Source organism: Sus scrofa, chromosome 15 (assembly GCF_054392235.1).
Source record: "Sus scrofa isolate SSC_HxYL_T2T_F1_AM1 chromosome 15, Sscrofa_HxYL_maternal_Yorkshire_Landrace_v2.0, whole genome shotgun sequence".
NCBI classification, from domain to species: Eukaryota; Metazoa; Chordata; class Mammalia; order Artiodactyla; family Suidae; genus Sus; species Sus scrofa.
Genome location: NC_139397.1, coordinates 85,012,211 through 85,029,284, shown reverse-complemented (window position 1 = coordinate 85,029,284; position 17,074 = coordinate 85,012,211).

The window sequence follows — 17,074 nt, the reverse complement described above, 5'->3', positions numbered from 1 at the left end:
ACATATAAGAGGAAATTGGTATTTTCATTTGCTGCACACGCTTTAATGATATTAAGCAATCTAATATGGTGCATACGCCGGATTTCAGTAATGCTTCTCCTGAGAATTTCAAACGGTAATGGCAATTTAAAATGACAGCCTTACATTTATATAGCTCCTTTCATCTCAGAGGTCTTTACACTTTATAAAGTTATATGGAGCAATCATTTCACTTACCCACCACAGAAATTCTGCCACCTCTAGGGCAAATCTGGGCTTACTTGCAAAATTGACTCAACATTACAGATAATTATGACAAGAGGCGAAAAGTAACAGTCAATGAAAACTGAATAGGGAATATAGAAATATAAAATAATTTCCAAAAGAAATCTTAGCCAAAAGGTAAGAATCAAGCAAACAAACAAAAATTCCCTGAGGTTATTTAATAAGCACCAGTGCACAGGACTGTGAACTCCCATGCCAGCCACTAGAGAGCATTTCAGGGATAACAAATTTAAGGGTAATTCTCTGAAGGTGGAATTTAGATTAGTGAAAGCAATATCTAAAAAAAAAAAAAAAAAAAAAAAAAAAAAAAAGACTTCTTATACAGCCAGAAAAAAAAGTCTTAAAGTGTTGTTTTAAAATAAAGATGTGTCATTTTTCTCCCTGGTTAAAATACTACCAATTTCCCTCTACTTTTACATACTTCTAGCACTGGACACACACACAATTTGGCTTCCCAAATTTTTGAAAATTATTCACAGAGTCTATTACTTAAAAGCATTTGTAAATACCTCTCAGGACATCTGTGATCACTGTTCCTTAACGGGGTATATTTATATTTAGGAATTATGTAAAGAAAACAAATTTATATTTAGTTCCGGGCCATTGGGCATATACTCAACATGCTCTGTGTCAGTCGAGGCTCTGTCTAGTGGATGACAAACTCGACTTCACCTCTACGCTGATGTTAGGAGTAAGCAAATGCAGAGTGGCCTTAACTAGAGCAAAAATGACCTCTGTGGTCCATGCTGGCCCTGTCTTGAATACCTTTTCCTGCCTAGTGTTGCTGGTCTGCCCACATGCCACAAACCTTTAAGTCAGACAACCCCAGCGCTTCTTGAATATCCAGAACTTTTCTAGGTATTCAAGTCAGGACTCTTTCAAAACCAGACTCTCTGAGATCCCAGAGCACTGTTGAGAGATGAGTGCTTTCTTCTTTATCTTCCATAGCCTTCTCCTCCTTATGGCTGATCTAACCTACTTTAGGCATTATTGAAAAATTTAGGGGGTTATGGGCAAGAGTGAATTCATCTGAGATTTTTTTTTAACTCCTAGCCAAATCCTAGGCGTTTTCAAGGAAATACTGGGATTTGAGAGCTTCATAAAATGTAGAAATAGCAGCTGGATAAAAAGTTGCCTTTTAGTAAGTTCTTTATATAGGGAGTACTCTTTATTTAAACCTAATTGCATTACTTTAAGAAATTAAAAAAGTGACATATTTGTTGGAGAAAATCTGGAAAAGTCAAGCAAAGAGGGGAAAAAAAAAAAAAAGATATACCTGATGCTAATACCTTGGTGAAAAGCTCCCTCCTGCCCATTTTCTTGTGTTCATACATATCTTCCCAACTTTTTATTTTAAAACTATATAATAGTGGGGTGATGCTAAATGTTTGACACCTAACACTGCAGAAAATTAAATATAGCCCTGATTAGTAGCATTTGCCAATTTCTGTAGTGAAATTACTTTCACTATGGCTGACTTCATGCTTCCAATGGAAAGTCACTGAAGGAGAAGATGGGAAGAGATATGCACGGTTGGTCTTATGGGTGAACATGAGTCACTCCAGCCTACCACTAAACTCCACACACTGATGGTAGCCTTTTACTCAATTGCATTTAACAAATACCTTTTCTTGTCAACAAATGTTTCTCTGAGAAGTCAATGTAAGCCTGTGTAGTATTCCATTTTATTGATAGGTCCTAATGCATTTAACCAATTTCTGTTAGTTTTTGCCTTATTTTTGTTTTTAATTAACAATATAGTGATTATTTCATAATGCATCATTATGCACACTCTTATTCTCAAAGAGATCTCTGCAGCAGTCATTTACCAACTAGGTGAGTGAGGAGAGAGAAATCACTAAGAGGTCTTAGATCTCTGTTTATCTTAAACTGAGAATAATAAAATTTGAATAGGCCACAGAGACCTGGCATACTTAAGTGAAAGGCAGGTTTGGAGGGAATTCTGGCAGTGAGGCACTTGTGCTTCACCATCAATGAGATATAAACCCTATCTTGCCATATATCATTATTTTTAAAAGGAAACCTCCTGAACACTGTAAAAACACCTTTTCAGCTCAGACCTGGCCTATGTGCCAGGATCTTCTGCCTATAGTAGTTATTACAGTGGTCTGCCCTGCAACAGAGTCTAAGATATTAGCATTTCCTTGTTCCTAATTCTTGCAAGACATGTCTTATTTCTACTTCATCTGTTGAGTTCTCAAAAAAATATACAATATTTGTTGTAAGACAAAAGTGGTATTTCTAGCTTGACAATTTTAAAATCTCAGGACAGTAGACAAATTTGCAAGTGTTGAAACAGCTGTTAACTAGCACCGATGTGTATTTTTTCCTTTTTAGGTGATACTAGAGTGTTTGAGTAGGGCTACCAGGTGCTATCCTCCTACATGACTTATTGCCTATCTTTGAGTTATCATGTATGTAATGTCCAGCTGTCATAAGCCCAAGAAATGTCGGTCTGTCTAGTTTGAAAAAAAACCTATAGAAATATGATTTCCAATGGGATTATGTATCTGGGTTCCCCCAGACAAGAAAATGAGTATTCTTGTACTAAGAGGGGACCAACAACCCACTTGCTGCAACAAGCTTTACTTGTAGCCCAATGTATAGATAGCCCTTTGGGTATGACATTATCCTTTTGAATTTTTTGCATATTTGATTTAAATTCTTAGCATGTTCCATATAGTCTTAGATGCAGTGTAGCAACGTTCCACCTGTAGGAGAATATTTTTTCTTCCTTTTATAAACATAACACTAGTACTGTAAGAAGAGAAACACTTTCAAACCACAGAAACGTCCAGCCCTTTCTATACTTTATGGACTAATGCCAAAAGTTTTGATGCATTTTTCCTGTGTAGCAGTTGTTTTGCTTTGAAACCTCTGTTATCAACTATCCTTTATAGCAAATGATGAATTACAGTGTATGTTACTCAAGGTGAACTATTTCAGATTTAGGGCAAAGAGCTATCTGATAGTGTTATAATTCTAGTTTCCCCCCAATGTTTCCCCATATTTGAAAAATAGAAAACTTTGTAATAAGTCCAAATTTGTGGAGACTCGGGTAAAACCCATGGTTCAGCAGTCAAGTGTTAACAAAGTCAGGAGGCCTGAGTTCTATTTCACAATTAATAAAAGCTTGATGAATTCAATTTCCTGTGTTCTTAAATGCTTTAATTCATTACAGGGAGGTTTGTGAGGATCAAATGAGTTAATTCGCATGAAAGCACTTTGCAGCTTCAGTTCCTTTACAAATATAAGACTGTTTTGTTATTAAGAACTAGAGGGGGAGGGTAGTAGAAAAGACATGAGGAAGGGAATTTAAGTGAAAGAAAACTATTGGTTCTCCACAGCACTGTTCTAAATTTGTACAAAGATCAGATGTGGTGGATGATTAAGCATGAGAAGCCAATCAAAGAATGAGATCACAGATGAAGCAGGCTAGGACAAATAAAAATTATAGACACTGAAAAATTCACATGAACCCACATTTACATTGTTTACAATCTTAGGAGATTTATATATTTCCTGATGAACATCTACAGACCTTCTAAAAGGCTATGAATCTTGAGTTAGTTGAAATTCCCACGCTTGGGTTATATTTTAAGTTTTTCTGGATAGACTGGAACAGAGATACTCAAACTTCACTGTGCATAAAAATATTCTATGGATAGAATCAAAACTGGATATTCTGAGATCTACCCATGGAAATTATGAATGGAAAAATTTGAGTGAGGATCATGAAGCTGTATGTTTAAAAAGAACCACTGTGGGTCCAATGTCATGAATTAAGACTGAGGGTAGGAAAGTTTACAATGTGCTTACAAGATGGTGAAATATAGAAGTTTCACATTTGGTTGAATAGGAAGATGATAAAGATATTAAGCATAAGAAGAAACACCTTAGAGTGGTACAGATTATTGGCAAGAATCATCCTCAGTTTGCTTGTGCCTTCCTGTAGGCATACCCTTGAATAGTTTCCCCTGACATCAAATCTAAGTTTGGCCATGAGACTTGCTTTTGAAAGGCAGTGTTTATGTGTTGAAGTATAAACCTTCTTACAGCTCCTGGGAGTCCTATGAGCATCACTATGTGAACAAGCCTGGGCAACACTGCTGGCGACATATGGCCAGTCATCTCAGTGTGCTCACCTGAAAGTTGGCACCAAGGACCAGGCATGATATTGAGATCATCTTTACACAACCAGCTTCATGATAGATAGTGAGACAGGCTAAATTTGCAAGGTTGGATTTAGTTCTTATTGCATTGAATTTGAGCTTCTGGTAAAACATATGTAAGGAACTGCATAGCAGATAAGATGATCTAGAGCTTAAGTGAATGGTTAGCCAAGGCATAAGGAAAAGGGTTTGGAAGGTACCTATTCAGAGTTTCTAACTTAGATTGTAAGAGCATAAAAATGAAACTAGAAGACATAGAGCAGAACCTTAACAAAGACCTTCATTTAATTTTCTCAGAGGAAAAGTCAACAGCGGAACAGAATAAGAACAGAAAGGCAGTCAGGAGAACTAGGAAATGTGACAGAAAACAAAAAAAGAAGAGACTTCTAAAGAGTCACAGCAGAAATGTGTCTGATGTTCAGAGGAGGCATAAAATAATGGCTCAAATAGGCCTGAGGTTTGAGCAGTTTTAACTGGTGAGTACTAGAAAAATGACATGAAATTGACTTCTGGTTTTAATAGCTGAAAGAATGAGTTAGTCACCGAGTGTCAACTACCTTTTGAAGAAATGGGATAAAAGTAAGGTAAGAGGGAGGAAAATATATTTTTAAATATTTAGAAAAAGTCAATAAAAATTGTTTTGTTAACAATTTGATACATCATTCATTAAATAAGACAGTAAAAGCCAAAGGGATGGATTCAAGTTAAAGGCATAAATTTTTTTCTGATTATTATATTTTTGTCTGTGACGGGCTATCTTTGACATCATTTCCAGAAACCCCTTAGAAAAATGCATACTTAATATTAAGTGTCACTTATTAAATATATGTTTACCTCAGTTTCCTCCAAAAACCTTGCTAAAATTCAGGGAAAGTTTGGTTGTTTGATTTGATTTTTAAAAATTAGTACAAAAGATAAAGAAATGATAAATAAAATAGTAGAATGTTCTGTTGTCTGTAATAGACATCCGCACAGCTTTGGAAAGTAGAGTAGTGGTGAATGACTCATAACTGACTTGGCAGTTTGGAAAAACTAAAATTAACTACTTGAAAAGCAAGAAGCTAAAAAGCTGGCAAATTTGCAAAGCAGAATCTTGAATATGATTAGAAATTAAAGATACTAGGGGCCTGATAAGATAGGAATTAAAGAAAATAGGATTTTGAGACATCTATAGGAAACTTAAGCTTTCAATCTCTTTGACTAATTCTACCTCCCAAATCATCCTAAAATTGGATTTTCAAGACTCAGTGCAAGTGAAATCAAGAAAACGCACCAAAAAGGGGGGAGACTTGACAGTCTACATATTGAATGTTGAGACCATTAACCCCTAACTCTACCTGGATCTAAGAACATTGGCAATTTTGAGCATACTCCAACCTTGTACCCACTTCACTCAATGTTAGAGATCAAAATATTTGTCACCTAGAATAAAAGATCCACAGATACTGATGATCAGGAAAGTTCCAACAAAATGAGAATTTGGGAATTCAAAATATGTTAGCAGATGTTTCAGTATAGGTTTGGTTATTGAAGTCAAGGAAAACTTGAGAGAGAAATCATATAACTAAATTTTGTTCCTTTATTGGGTATGAAGGTGTGAACACAGACCTTATTTTCCCCCAAGAGAATGACAATCACAAGTTGCTGGCTGCTGGGGCTATCTAAAGATAATAAATCTTTATATTTGGGCAGGGCATGCTCTTTGTTTCAAGAAGCACATCAAGACAGTTTATTTTCACACATACAAGTCAGATACCCATTTAAAATGAGATTACTTTAGATGTTTAGATGTTACATTTAGATAAGTGTGGTAATTAAAATGGGATTATTTTTAGTCAAACTGAACTTTTAAAAGAAGGTCGGAATAGATTTTGTTATGGGCTGAATTGTTTCCCCCTACAGAATTTATCTTGAAGCCCCCAGTACTTCACAATGAGGTTGTATTTGGAGAGAGGGCCTTTAAAGATATGGTTATGTTGAAATGAGGCTCTTAGAGTGGACCCTAATCCAATCTGGTCTATGTCCTTACAAGAAGAGAAATTAGGACACAGAGAGGAAAGATGATGTGAGGACATGGGGAGAAGGTGACCATCTACAAGCCAAGTAGAGAGAACTCAAACAAAACAAAACAAACAACTAGATCAGAGTTCCCGTTGTGGCTTAGTGGATTAAAGACCCAACATTGTCCCTGTGATGATGTGGGTATGAGCCCTACCTTCAGTCAGCGAGTTAAGGATCTGATCCAGCATTGCAGCAAGCCTCTGGCCCAGGAACCTCCATATGCTGCAGGCACAGCCATAGAAAGAAAGAAAGAAAGAAAAAAAAAAAACTAGATCTATAAGCCAGGGAGAGAGGACTCAAAAAAAAAAGTTAGACTTTGATCTTGGACTTCTTGCCTTTAGAAATGTAAGGAAAAAAAAAATCTGTTTTTTAAGCCACCTAGTTTGTGGTATTTTGTTATGGCAGTTTGAGCAAACTAATGCAGACTTTAAGAGGAAGCTCTTAGAATGGAAGTGTAGATTGCCTTTTATAACTAAGTACTATGGGCTATGGTGTTGCCTGGATAGTGGAGTCTGATATATATATTTGGGGGGATGGGCAGTGGTGACATGAGGGCCTGGAGTGAACTGGAAGAATGGAGGTGATTCTGGGCCCAGTCTATAGCAGCTGCTTCAACATCTCCTCAAGTTGCACCCTGAAGAACTTACATTCATGGAAACTTCAGAATAGATACTCTTACTGAAAAAGGAATGGTAGGGGGGCTCAAAATCGTGTTCCTCTGAATTCTGAATGAGATAATATCATACTTTATACTCCATGTTGGTAAAGCTGAACTTACATGTTTTACTTGGTCTTTTGTAAAAAAATTTTACTGATTTATTAAAAAAAAAAAAATCAATGCAGTTGTCCATGAATCTGAAGGCCAAGACTAAATTCTTTTTTTTTTTTTTTTTTTTTTTTTTTTTGTCGTTTTGCTATTTCTTGGGCCGCTCCCGCGGCATATGGAGGTTCCCAGGCTAGGAGTCGAATCGGAGCTGTAGCCACCGGCCTACGCCAGAGCCACAGCAACGCAGGATCCGAGCCGCGTCTGCGACCTACACCACAGCTCACGGCAACGCTGGATCCTTAACCCACTGAGCAAGGGCAGAGATCGAACCCTCAACCTCATGGTTCCTAGTCGGATTCGTTAACCACTGCGCCACGACGGGAACTCCCCAAGACTAAATTTTAAACCCGATTTTATCGTACTTAGCATAGATGTATAGTGAGTTTTTACTTTAATAATTTACTAGGTTGAGAATGGGAAAAAATCGTTATCTTTTCTAGTATTCTTTGCTTTATGTTATATGTATTTTGCTTATAATGTATTTCTTAATAATTCTAATTGTGAGCATTGAGTGTGTCATATTACATTAACACAGGTTTTCAAGTCAGGTGCCTGAGTTTGGTGTCTAGCCTCACAACTGTGAGAACATAGATGAGTAACCTAAATTCTTTTACCTTAGTTATATTGTCTATAAAATGAGAATAATGATACTACCAAATCCACAGGGTTGCTTTAAGAAGTAAATTAGATGCATATATAAATCTTTTAGCATGATACCTTGCAGATAAATTATTCCTTCATCAAACTGAGACATTCTATATACCATGGAATTGCTTCACTTCAAGATGTTTATAGAGCTTTTTCTAGCATATTTTTAGAATTTTTTTAAACAATCAGATTTTTTAAAAAAAACTTATCTTTTGCCATCTGAGGTTTAAATCTTTCATTATATCCCCATAAGTGGACATTTTCTTAACTCTGGAGAAGTTGTATTTCTTTGTAAGCATAAAATAAAATTAGTCATATATGGCATTGAGTGATTCCAAGTCCTGTCGCTAGTTGACAAAAACTAGCCCTCTGTCTACCTGTGCAGCATAATCTGTTTATGCTACATTGAAATATCAATTTAGAAATGCCACTTTCCTTGAGCAGCAAGTAATTATCTGGAAGAAACATATTTTATCACTCCCTGTGGCTGATCTCAGGCATCAAATCTTCCTTCCCAGGCACATGATCCCATGTTTCCTTACAAATTGTGCTGCCGAGCAGTACTGTACCTTAACACTCTTAAATAAGATCTTGACACTTGTGTCATTGTGCAGGCTAGGATCTGGATGACAGGATTTTTTCTCCTTAATTTAAACACACTATTTTTCATCAAATGACAAGCATACATTATGGTCTCCATTCTAACCAAGGCTCTAAGGCTGTTTCAATTTGACTAGAGCGGTTTTCTGCCAAATGGCTACTCTAGGTTACACTGTGCACATTACCCACCAGAAAGCACAGAGTTGATGAGAGTGCACTGTCAACTATCCTGCACATCGATATGGGGGTTATTTGATTTGAAATTGGATTCTAGCCTTCCTTGATCTGTTGTATAAATGGAGAAGCATGTGTTGAAGAAATTCCTACAAAGTTTATGAAGAATGTGATGTACTTTCATCCCCTAGAGTTTGTCTTTTACTTTGTTGGACTCCAGCACAAGTTCTCATCTCAGTGATAAATATTCAAAGCTAAAAGTAGGAGAGCTTTCCTTTTTTTTTTTTTTTTCTTTAAATGGAAAGAAAACTTAGGAAAAATTATTCTATGCATGAATTTCTTCTGTGATACGAGTTGGGCACAAGTTGCAGACTTTTGTAGCAGAGTGGCTTTGTGACCCTTCTTTAAACATTTAAGACTTAGTTCAGAAGTTCACTGAATATGATGAGACATGATTCTTAAGTATGGAGCCTTCAAAAAAACTCTTCTAAATATATAATATTCTCAGCGAGACATGTCAGTCATTGTCAAGATGAAAGTCGTTTAAATGCTAAGTTCCTGGTAAACTGTATCTATATTGTAGGGCTGTATTCACAAAGCAATACCTTAGCGGTATGTGTAGAGCATACAGAAATATATCATTTTATTATGGAACATACTGAACTCTGGATATTGTGATGTGAGTTTGGGAAGGAGAGAGTTTGCTATGCAAGTTACATGCTTATCACCAGGATGTGGACAGCCCTAAGGGCAGCACAGAGAACTTCAGAGAAAACATATTAAATGGGCATGGGGGAAGGATCCTTTTGACCTACATAAAAGGGCCTTTGTGTAGATATCACGAGCACAAGATTTTATTTTTGAGTGGGTAAAGATGTGCAGTTTCTTTAGCATCAAAGGTAGATTGGCAACACTTTCAGTAAATGGCAAAATAATTATGAGCGTATTTGGTATTCAGTGTAAAACATCTATCACTTTGAATGGTTTTGGCATCAGGGCAGCTGTAATAGGCAATCCCACAAGAATCCCTTTGTAATTTAGCATTAATTGATGTTCCTTCATTGTAATGGCAGTTGATAAGTTAAAAGACACTGAATTGAGCAAGGAAAATAAAATGCTTTGACCAGGCCTTTACAGCTTTTGCCAGTGACTGGGAAAAATTTAGCTATAAAATAAAGCAGACAGAAACAGTACCCAGTTTTCTAAGAATAATAGTGTGGTCTGGTTGTATTTGTGTTTATATGTTTATGAGAACATGGAGATTAAAATCTAGTATTTAGCTTAGAAAAATAAACTGTTTCAAAATGTTTTCGACTATCTTTTCTTTTTCACTGCTTGTGTGGTACCTTGATTACAAAGTCGCCCAATTCTTCATCCTTTCTAGTATCCACAACTTTTGTGATGTGACTTTGCTGCTCCTCCCATCAAATGGCTGATTCTGTTTTCTCACCCCTTGAATCTGGGCTAGCCTTGAGAGTTACTTTGGCCAATAGCATGGGATGGAAGTGCTAGTCTGCCAGTGTGGACCCTTGGCTTCTACTGGCTCTGTTGAAACCCGCCCAGCTACCATGTGAACAGCTTGAGTTAGCCCACTGGAAGATGAAAGTCACGTGGAGCAGAGATGGGAAGTATCCCAGCCGGGGCCTTCCTAGTCCTTCTAGGTAAATTAAACAAGTACTAAAGTAAGAAACAAAAGGCTAAAGTTTTACTTTTAGAGGCATTAAGCTTCTAATATAAAGGCCATATTCTAGCCCTACTAAGTTCCAGAAACTTCACGTATTTATTGTCTTGTTTCCTTAGTTTTGTGCCTGAAAGGCCCTTCCCAAAGGTCCAAATTGGACTCATCCTTCAAAGCCTAGGTAACATATTCTTCCTCCCTGAAGCCTTCTCTGATTTTCTCAGCCTATTCCTCAGAACTTCCTAGAATTTGTTTTACCTGTATAATGCCATGTATCACTTTCCCTTGTTGTTTTTAACATGAGTAAGTTTTCCACCCCTCCAAAAGGCAAAGATGGAATTCTTTGTTACCCTCAAATCACTTTTTAGTACCTTGACAAAAGTAAACAATCAACAAATATCTGAATGAATAAATATGATGACAGATAGGTTAAGAAACCACCCTGGATGCCAGCCTTCTTCTCCATATTCTTACTGTTATTATAGGGGGTAGTTAGACTCTTCACAAAGCATTTAAATAAATATAAAGGTTTAATTCTCTTAATTATCACTGCTATTACATTTTGCTTTATTTCCATACATTTCCTCTTCCTATAAAATTTTTATATTCTGTAAAACAGAATATTTTAAGCTTTTTTGAATATATAATAGCAGTAAAAGGAACACGAAGGTTATTTGGTTTGTTAAATTTTTAAAGGAAAATTATCTTTTCAATATTTATTAATTCTATTAGATACTATTTTTTCTTAAGTTTCCAGATTTTTTTCCCTCTGCCTCTTCATTCATAAATTGTGTTTCTGATCTAGAGAATTCAGTTTTTGAACTTATATAAATATAAATTTATTTCAAGTACTTTTATACTTCTACAAATATACAAAATGGTATTAGGCTACTTTAATTATATTTTTTAAATTAAGATATATAATTTTAATTTGGTAAATATTTTGTCATCATTATCAAAGTTCTTTTCTTAGGTCTTTTAGAGATAACCAAAATTATGTTTCAGTTTTATCTATGGCATTTTCCTGCTCTGTGTTACTTTACTGCATTGGCTAATTTTTGTTTCTCTGCAACATAAAATTGCAAATATCAAGTTAAATTTTATATCAAGTTATCTCAAAAAAATGAGAAAACTTTTTTTGAAAAGCAGTGATGATTTGGTCCAATGTTCTTTCCCATAATGTTTATGAAATAGTAATAAAGTTGGGATGATGACTGCTTATTCACTGAAGACATTTTTCTCAAATTATTTAAATCATACAATCCACTTAACCTTAGGTAAACTGGGCTTACTTCACTCCATTTTCTCAATCACTACTGAAAATATTAGAGAGTTCGATCAACTCTAGCCCCATCATATCATTCAGAATATGAATAAAATATTTTTCTAGCCAAAGAGTCCATTAAGAGTTATGTGATAGTTTTATGTATCACCTTGCTAGGCTAGAGTACTCAATTTTATAATAAAACACTAATATAGGTGTTGCTGTGAACATGTTTTGTAGATGTTCATATTTACAATCAATTGACTTAAAGGAGATTAGCCTTGATAATGTGGGTGGCCTCCTCCATTCAGTTGAAGGTCTTAAGAGCAAATATTGAGATCTCCTGGAGAAGAAAAAAATTCTGCCTCAAGACTACAGCATTAACTCCTTCCCAAGTCTCCAGCCTGCTGCCTTTGAACTTGTTAGCCCCACAATCATGTGAATTAATTCCTCAAAGACATTACATGTATATCTTGGCTCATTTATTCCTCAGGATGTCCCTATGAAGAAGGTACTTTCACTGTCCCTATTTTAAAGATGAGTATAGTAAGCAGAGCCAGGATCTGAACAGAGATAAACTGTCTGTAGAGCTTGCCTTAACTTGGCTCTGGGTAGGTGCACCTGAGTCCAGTGCAGCATAGTGGGTATGGGTAGAATAATTCTGTGAATGTAATAAACAATTTTTGAAAACCCATCACATGACTGTTATTTCATAAACTTTATCTTAATACTCACAAAGATATTGTAAGTTAAGTACTTTTTCCCCCAATTTAGCAAATAAAGAAGCAAGCCAAAATAATTTTAATAACTTGTGAGATGTTAAATGAACAGAAATTGCTGGTGACAGATTGGAATACATGCCTACCTGTCTCCTCAAATTTGCTTTCCCATTATGGGACTATCAAAGAGGTTCATCCCAGTGAGAAAATTCAAATCCTAGACCTAGTAGAACAGCATTTACTCATGAACCATCTCATTACAACTGCCTTATAGCTCCTCTAGAAACTATAGTAGTTCATATGCCTTTTGAGTCCCAATTTACTCGACAATGAATTCAAATAACTTCATGATATTCTGGCATACTGTGAATATTTTATTTTTTTTCTTATTGATTCGATGACAAAGAGAAGATATTAAAAATCTCTCCTCTCCTCTCTTCCCAAATTAACCCTTTCTAAATTTCATTATTTAAAGGGTGACCAAAATTTAAGATTGGGAGATTAGAGAGGAAGAGAGGCAAGAATCCCTTTTCTTTTCCAGTAGTTTCAACTTGATTACTGAAGACCAGCTGATATGGTTCTGGAAGTGTAACAATTTCTATTCGTTGGGATTTTTTCTTTTCTATTTTTCTTTATTTTCTTTTCCTTGCCCATAGTACTAGCTTACCACATCAGATGGAATGATAAAAGAACATCATCAATGTTAAGTATATTGAAAGTTAATCTGGAATAATTATTCTTATACTTTTCTCCTTCTTTCTTTTTAAGTTACATACCTAATAGAAATAGCTGTGTTACAGAAGTGAATATAGATATGCTATAGTATACCATAAAAGAAGTCAATATAGCTATTCTAGGAGGATTATATTTTGAAGATGGACAGTCTGTTACTAAGGGTTTGTAAAAACCACCCTCATCTATTTGTTAAAAAATGATGAGACCGCAAATATTTATCAACCAGAGTTCAGCATCATAAAACTGTCAAGTTACAATTAAAACTCTAAGAGTATTTTCAAAAGTAGAAAACTGTAGTATCACCAAAGTTTTATCAGACAACAAAAACAGTTCAAAAGTTCAACAGAGTTTGTGATAAGCACTATCTATACAAGCATTTAAGTGTGCCCTACACAATGGAAAATACTAGATTTTACAGTCATTTTCTATGTAAGGTTAAACCAGAATCAAAAAGTTAAAAGGTCAGAAGAAAAAGGTCAAACTTTCTTACTCAGCTCTTAGCATTCCTATCACTGCAATCTAAAACCATCTAATAAATAGTATGCCTAGACTTTTTGTATGCCTAAAAACAAAGTGATCATACTTTAATGACTTCTAATAGCAATTTTCCTTTGAAAGAAAAATACATACATAAGTCAAACCCCAACCTTAACTTGCAGTTTCAAATTTATAGCTATTTTCTCAAATACATCATTATATTTTTTTTTAATTTCCAAAGGAAAGCAAGAAAAGCTGATTTCTCCCTACATTTTTGGGGGGGTTGTTATATTTATCTTATTTTCTGCAATGGCTATTAATTCTTTACTTCCTATTAATAAGTATATCCAGATCAATGAGAACAGTGCTCTTTATATGTATAATATTTGATTGAAAAGTTATAGAGAGATCTTTGAAGAGCTCTCAACTTGATGGATTTTTTTTTTCTTTTCTTCTTTTGTCTTTTTAAGGACGCACCCATGGCATATGGAGGTTCCCAAACTAGGGGTTGAATCAGAGTTATAGCTGCTGGACTATGCCACAGCCACAGCAACACCAGATCTGAGCCACATCTGCAACCTACACCACAGCTCACGGCAACGCTGGATCCTTAACCCACTGAGGATCGAACCCGCATCCTCATGGATACTAGATGGGTTCCTTAACCACTGAGCTACCACAGGAACTCTGGATTTATTTTATGTGCAATTTTATTTCACCATATTTGGTTAATATTTGTAGTGAGGGTCTGCAACGGGAAAGTTTAGGTCAATGTAATGAACTTAAGGCACAGAGGGACTGATGTTTATTTAATAACAGATAATTTCTTAGGACTCTTTGCTAATTTTAATTCTTGGGAGATATTGTGGCAGAGACATTAATATACAACCCATGGAAATAAATTTATTTCCTATTTGTTTATGGCTCAGAGAGATTAAGTTGTTTTTCAAGGAAACAAAAGTGTTGTGTAGGGTAGGTACTAAACGCCAAACAAGTCTATTGCCAAAGCCCAAGATCTTTTCATTACATCATACTGACTTTTTTTTCTTCTTCACAGCTTGTTTTCTTGAGAAATTAGAATGAAATATTGAGATCTGCCATGATTTGTTTGTGTTAATTTGCAATGAAACTTTGTATTTTTTTTCCATTTCATTTGATGTACTGTCTGGAGAACTTTGCAGTTTAGAAAAGATTCATGGTGACAGATTTAAAACCAGGTTTATATTCCTTAATCAAATGAAATTTTGAGTGGCACTGATATTTCAACTAACAACACCTCGTGTTTATTTAGTACTTCTAACTTATTCAAGAGCAATCATGCTCATTCTTTCTTAGTAACATTATGTGATAAATAGATAGACAGACAGACAGGAAGGAAAGAAAGAAAGAGAGAGAGAGAGGAAGAAAGATTATGATTTCCATTCTTTAAATGTGGAGCCTGATGCCAAGAGAGGTAATTTGCCAAAAGTCTGTTAGCTAAATAATGGCAGATCAAGACAAGAAACTATTTTTATTGACCTTAATCTAATATTCTCCTTGACCTCCCTCTCTTTGCTCTCCTCTCCTCTCCATGTGACTCCCCAAATCTATAGTCTATGACAGAGTTAATCATGTCCTCAAACATTTTATGTTTCTTGATGGCCTATAGGAAAATATTTAATCACTATAAGTCATACTCAATATGCCACATTTTCTGCCTTCCCAATATCTTTGCTGTGTTATTTGTACAAATTCTTTCCATTTTTCTTCCTTTTCAGCTACACAAGCATTTTAAACTAATTGTTTGCAATTTTCTTCAAATTCTTTGTGGTAGAAAACAATTACTTTTTTCTTCCCCAGAAACCTTTCCTCCCTTGTGTTGGTAATTGGTCTAAAAGTTAGGTATGTGATGCCAGTTGAGCTAGTAAAAGCTTTAACTTGGATTTTTCAAAATGAAATAAGGATAGAGAAGCCACTTTCTTCCTGATCATAAAGTGGTAACTGTGAGCTCAAGCTTTGTGGCCATGGTTGCAACTCCAGAGAGAAGCTGTTTCATTAGAATGAAACTGATATACAATAAAAGCTATATAAGATGCAGAGAGAGAGATCCACCATGTTTTTGCATTAATCTCCACATTCACCCTTAGAGTTCTCAATTGTGAAGTGACACTTTAGTATTTTCTTACCAAAGTCAGTTTGATTTTGATTTATGCCACTAGTTACCAAAGATGATGGCTCATACAATTAGCAGTTTCATGTTCATACTGTGCAAACCAATTCCAGTGGCTCCTCTTCTGTGCTACCAGCTACAATTTCCTATGTGGATGACTGGCCCCTCATCTATGCCCCTGTGAGTCTGGTGCTAGGTTGAACCTGGAAGTCCTTACAGTGTGCCTTATATAATAATTAGTTCCATCTTTATCTGCCTTCTTCACCAGTCTATGAGCCTTATAAATCAGGGCCTAACTCCTAATCATTAATGTTATATTTAAGTACCCAGTTTGAGTATAATTAGCATTAAAATGTTTGTGTACTTAAGTGTTCATTAATTCCACTGCCTTTTAATGTTTAGAGACAATGTATAATACGGTGTGAACTATATATAATAATGGACATAATTATTCTCATATTAATGTGATGATTATCCTATACAACTTATGGCTACTGCATCCTCATTTCCGCTCTTGCTAATTTTTTTAGCAAGTTGTATTTACTACAAGGCCCATGTTCTGAGAAGAATTGACTTCAGTGAACTATAAACTACAGAAAAGTGTGACAACTTGCAACGGCAAGACTATATTTGTACTTCCTAGTACAGAAGATTGTGATACTTTTTTTGTGAAATTCAATCCTTTTCTGGACAATTTGAGCCTTGTAACATGGAAAACCATAGGCTGAACTGTGCAGGAATTTATTACTCAGGGGCAGGGGGCGCTGACAGGACATTGTCCCCTCTTGGTTCTATGATTGGGAGGGACAGAATTACTATCAGGATATCTGAGGGAAGGCACAGTCCAGCACACTCATCTAGATGTAGACATTGTGATGTACTTTAAGGGTATATATAGAAAGGTAGAGTGAAGATCTGAAAAGACGTTGTTACTAACTCCATTCTTATCTACATATGAACACTGATCTAGGCAATGATCTAGAAAAGGAGACCTTACTTTCCTCTAAGTTATCTTGATTGTCCCATAGCATGGGTAAAGCAAAAGTGACCATCATTAGCTTAATTACCTCAATTTTCATCTTTACATTGTAGATGTGGACATAATCTCCATGTATTTTTGTAACTAAGATGATATAGTTATGTTGCAAGGTGCTAGACAAGATCTAGTAAGCTGTCTGTTCTTTCATAGCTAAGAAAAAGTGGTTTAAGCCAACAAAAGGGGTGATTTAAGTTTTAATATCCATTGATAAGTTGAGGAATTTTTTTCTTGCCTTTGGAAGGACATA